The sequence below is a fragment of the Spinacia oleracea genome, chromosome 6, assembly GCF_020520425.1.
Source record: "Spinacia oleracea cultivar Varoflay chromosome 6, BTI_SOV_V1, whole genome shotgun sequence".
Lineage (NCBI taxonomy): Eukaryota > Viridiplantae > Streptophyta > Magnoliopsida > Caryophyllales > Amaranthaceae > Spinacia > Spinacia oleracea.
In genome coordinates, this window is record NC_079492.1 from 41,857,319 (window position 1) to 41,863,037 (window position 5,719).

At 41.0% G+C, this 5,719-nt stretch overlaps 1 non-coding gene across 1 annotated transcript; it reads left to right on the forward strand.

The window, feature by feature from the left end:
* The first annotated feature begins 5,257 nt into the window (after window positions 1-5,257).
* Window positions 5,258-5,360, forward strand: LOC130464690 (small nucleolar RNA R71). Its single transcript, XR_008925048.1, has one exon. It is a non-coding gene; the product is annotated as a small nucleolar RNA R71 (small nucleolar RNA).
* The last annotated feature ends 359 nt before the right edge of the window (window positions 5,361-5,719 follow it).

A 5,719-nucleotide genomic window follows, 5' to 3' on the forward strand; every position in this document is an offset into this window, starting at 1 on the left:
ACAACACTGCTTCTTCCTTCAGTCCACCATTTCTTCACTGTTCGGGCGCAGAAGACCATGTTCGGTCGCACAGCTCTGCATTTTGCTCCAATCTACTTGGTTTTCCACCATTTTCCACAAGATTCACCTATAATGCACATGATGGAAAGAAAACATAAAAATGCTATAAAAAACTATATAAACTACGAAAATCATAATAAAAATAATACGAAAACCTAAGCTAGGAGCGACATAAATGCCGCTCATCAAACTCCCCCAAGCTAGGCGTTTGCTAGTCTCTAGCAAACTAAGCACGAAATATGGAAGAATGAGCATATTATTAAGATTCTAAAAACTACAAAAAACGAGAACTACAAGAATATACCACCTAACGTACTTTTGTAGGATTCACGGTTGCATTTAAGCGCATGCAACAAGCTCTTTAAACCCCACAATCGCTCATGAGGGCGAGTGGGATCTCGCAAGGGTTTCCAAAGAGAACAATCCATAACTCTTCTAAAAACACAATCAAGGCAAGACCTAAAAGGAAAACAAACCAAGAAAAAGGGAAGAAAAGAAAAAAAAAAGAAAAGAAAAGAAAAAAAAGAAAAGAAAGTAAAATAACACTACAAAATTCAAGAAAAGGGCTTTTATTATAGAACGAGCACGAAAGAATGCTAATTAATATTACTAACCAATAAATGAATGCACGATAACCAATGTCCTAAGTCGAGTGAAGGATTCAAGTGTGAAGCAAAGTGAACTAAGGATTTACACTTATCTATCCCCCTTCAACCGATCTTACCGCGTCAACTCTCTAGATCCCATTCACCCTCAAAGATAGCTTCTTGTGACGTCGTGAAGGCGCCGGAAAAGACAAGAATTGCAAGAGAGGAGAGAAGGTTACTCGACATCTTAGCATGACAATCCTCTTCCATAAATTTGACCAAATCCTCCCTCCACCGACAATGACTCAACTCAAAAGGGTCAAGAGGGATTTTATGGTGTAATGCATAGGCTAGGGGTAAGGGAGTGGAATAAATTTGGAAATTGATGCTCAATCCTAAAGTGAAGCGCAAAATGAACTTTCCTCAAGGAAATCGAACCAAAACAAACTCATACCACTTATTTGGCGAACCCCCAAGCTTATTCAACAACAAAACTAAACTAAAACTCTTTTTGAACTTTTCTTGATTTAATTTTCTCCTTTTTTGTGTTTCAATTGAAACTTTTCTCATTGCCTTGTTTTTCTCTATTTTTTTGGCTTTTTCAAAACTTTCCTTTCTCCTTTCTCTTATGCTTCTTTATTCACTATATACAACATATTTTCCCAAAACTTGCCATTCCAACCAACAACAATCATTCCTCATCATTGCATAATCATTCAAAATCATCAAGCACAACAACACAAAGCTTCACTATCACTTCTAAGGGTGAAAATAAAACAAAGGCTAATAGGCTTGTAATGAGCTTATAAGAAATGAAGGGGCAAGGCTCAAATGGCTAGCAAGGGGGCAAATGCAAACAAAAATATCATGGAAAGAAAATAAAAAATAAAGATGTCCTGGTCTAAAAAGAAAAATAGTCACCGAAAGAAATGCCTCTATCGTCCACTAAAATAGTTCGGTCGCGGTCTCTGGAAGGAAAAAGTCAAATTCGGGATATAAGAAAGTCAAGCCAAGGATTCATGCCACTCAATATATGTATACATGTGTTTGGGCTAAAATAAACATGATCCTCACAAATGGGAGCAAATACTACCCTCTCCGGTTTCAAGTCACTAGAGAGAACGACACCGTCTTACCACAAACCAAGGGTTCAAGACTCATGCTACCCAAAGTTCTAACCGACTTTCTTAACACCTAAATCCTAGAATCGAACCAAGACAATGAAAACCGTGCACACATCTACCAATCAAGAATAAAAGCATTCGAAACTACAAGTTCCATTTTTATTATGCCAGAATCAAGAATAATTCCTAAAAAGCTAGAAAAACTTGCCTTGACAAGAGGAAAGGAAAACAAAGGAAAGGAAATAAAAAGGAAGAAAATAAAATAAGGAAAACAAAAGGAAACAAAAAGAAAACAAAAAGAAACAAAAATCAAAGAAACTAAGCACTAAAGTATATACATGAGCACACAAATGCATGAAATCATTGGCATGAATCACAATAGCAACCACACAATAAAATCTCCCCCCAAGCTTGAATTAGGCCATGTCATCAAGGCCTAAAACAAAACTAGGAGGGGCGCAGCTACCTATCCAACCAATGCCCCACAAGAATAATGCCCGTCCCAAATAATGCATGTGAGATAGAAAGATATTACCGGAGATGCCGTGGGAGCAAGTCCCGCAAAGAACCGGAAAAATCGAACAAACTCACCAAAAGATCAACGGGCAAGGCAATGGTGGATGACAAGAATCCACACCAAAGAAATCACACAAAAATATGCACAAAACCCGCGGGGGTGCCTCCAGGAAGCGCTCGTTTAACGTTATTAGCTTGACGAATCCCCCCAAAACTCACGGGGGGACAAGAGAAAGTACCAATACACATGTTGCCTGCCGGTAGCGCTCGTTTAAACTCCATTAGCTTGACGAATCCCCCCATAATCATGGGGGGTCAAATGCAACCAACTTAGGATCATCACATATCAAAAAGCTCCTTTTTGCCCCTTTGGGCGCAAACAACTTACCTAAGCCACCACTCATTGAGGTAGGATCAAACCAAATCCCCTTCAACTTGTGTTTGCCCCTCTTGGGCTTCTTGACCGGATAATTCTTACTATTAAGAGCCGAAGTTTCCGCTCCAACATCATCTAGACCAATCCCGAAGATCTCGGGGATGGTTATAACATCATCAAAAGAATCACCCAATACCGAGGGGTTCACAAATACCTTCTTCGTCTTGATGTTGTTCCTAGCAAGCTTATCATCAAACTTAGAAATACAAGAGTCGTTAGAAATGTTAGCATAACGATGCTCAATGCAAGCAATAGTGTCTAACTTCATGCAACTCTTCTTCTTGGAACAACATTCATCATCAATAGGAAGCTTGAAACTAGACTTGGCATCTCCCGCCTTCAAGGTGATAAGATCACCTTGAACATCAATGAGATCCCCCGTCGTGGCCAAAAATGGCCTCCCTAAGATGATAGGTGTGTGGGCGTCTTCATCAATGTCCAAGAAAATGAAGTCAACAAGAAAAGTTAACTTTCCTATCACAAGGGGAACATCATCAACCCTACCCAAAGGGAACATAACCGAGCGATCGTCCAGTTGCAAAGACATAGGGGTAGGGGTGAGATCACCAAGACCTAAGCTTCTAATAGATTTTGTATGGAAAAATGCTCACGCTTGCCCCCAAGTCACATAGAGCGTTATCAAATTTTAGCTTTTGGATGCTACAAGGAATCGAGAAACTCCCGGGATCCTTGAGCTTTGGGGGAAGCGAGCTCAAGATCAAGGAACTACAATTCTCCGTGAGATGCACGGTTTCCTTGGGGCCACAAGTTCTTTTGCCACACAAAATGTCTCTCGTGAACCGAGAATAATGTGGCATTTGCTTAAGCGCCTCGGTGAAAGACAATGACACATAAAGCTTACTAATAGTTGTCTAGAAACTTGAAGAATTGGTCATCCAATTTCTTTCCAACAATCTTTTGAGGATAGGTGAGAGGAGGAGCAGGGAGAGGTAGAAGAGTAGCCTCCGTTGGCTTTACACCATCGCTCACGTCATCAACGTGAGACTTCTCTTCCCCCACATCATAGTCCGTAGACTCATTTCCCTTATATCCTTATCCCCTAGAGCAAGGAGTATCAACAAACTTAGCACCATCATCTAAAATCTTCCCACTCCTAGTCATGACCGTATACATTTGCTTAGGACCTTGACCTTGGAGTGGGAGACTAGTATGCACTTGTTGTTCCTTGATAGTGCTAGCAAGTTGTGCCAATTGAGTTTCAATCATTTTCAAATGAGTATTGGATTGCTTGAATCCATCCTCAAACTCAACATTCTTCTTGGCTTGCGCCCCCACAAACGACTCCATAAGAGCCTCAAGGTTAGACTTGAGAGGCGGGATTGGTGGAGGTGCATTGCCATAACCCATAGGATTTTGTGGATATTGATTGCCGTAGGTCCTTGGCCCATTAAATCTGGGAGGAGGAAATTGAGAACTAACATATTGGCCTCCCGGGTTCGACGGATAGCCCCCACTAGAAGCACCCCTATATTGCCCATAAGGATAGTTGTAACCCCCTCCACCTTGGTGGTTAGGGTTATAACTACCTTGATTGTATTGAGTTTGATTGCCAAGGCCATGAGATTGACCATAGGATTCTTGGCCTTGATAGCTTTGCGCCCAATAGTTACCTCGGCTTTGATTATCATACCCCCTCCTTAGAAGGATCCACTTTGGTAATTGGCATGCATAGGAGGGCCTCTACGTGCTTGCCTATTATAGTTATGGTTTGGGGGGCCATCATATCTAGGCCTCTCATTCATAGAATTGGCATATTCCCCATCAAAATCTCCTTCATAAGAAGGGCCATAATCAACATATGAAACATTATGCAATGAATGGCACATGTTAGGGAAATGTCCATGCTCACCACAATTGTCACAAAAGATGTACTCCCTCTGTCCTTTAATACTCGACATGTTTTGACCGGACACACTTGCCGATGCACAACTTTGACCACCAATTTCTTTAACTACATATTATAAAAACTTATTAAAATATTAATATTTTAAAATATTTATTAACATGAAGCCAACAATATATTATATACTAACATTTATTTTCATATACTAGAAATAAAATAGGGTCAAAGTAAATTATATGAATAGTGCAAAAAGTCAAAACATGTCAAGTATTAAGGGAAGGAGGGAGTATCCAATGGCATGGTGTTGTAGGAACTCACCTTGCTCTTCCCTTTAGTGAGAAGAGTAGGTGATGGTGTAGGAATTGTAGATGGTGATGGAGGTTGACTAGGAGCACTCTCAAGCTTCTCGAGCCTTGAGCTAAGCTTCTCAATTATATGCGCTTGCTCCATTGCATAGATTGAACCCTTGCCAACCTCACCTTTGCTCTTGCAATCATAGTTCCTTGTTCCAACATGCCATGCTTGATAGTTTTGCACGTCATCCTCTATGATCTCCTCTATTTGGTCCTCCTTCTTATTCATTATAGGACCACTCGCCCCCGCATCAAGACTTGTTTTGGAGGTTGGGCTCAATCCCAAGTAGAAAGTTTGTAGGAGGAGCCATTTAGGAATCCCGTGGTGAGGGCACTCCCTTTGATATTCCTTGAACCGATCCCAAGCCTCAAATAGAGACTCATCCCGCTTTTTCTCAAATAATTGGATCTTATGACGGTACTCCGCCGTCTTCCCGTGCGAATAGAACTTGCTCAAGAACGCACTTGTCACTTCATTCCAAGTCCGAAGTGAGTTCGGCTTGACCTCCTTGTCAAGCCAATCACTAGCACGCCCCAAGAGGGAGAAGAGGAATAGCATCAACCTTATGTAATCGGAAGTCACTCCATTGTGCTTAATGGTATCACAATAGTGCTCAAATTGTTTGAAGTGTTCATGCGGTGATTCACTACTCTTTCCGCAAAATGGATGACTTTGCACCAAATTAATCAATGCGAGCTTTATTTCAAAATTGTTTGCATTGGTAGTAGGCGCATGAATGCCGCAAGTCGCCTCAAAGGCTCCCAGAATTCCTGGTTCT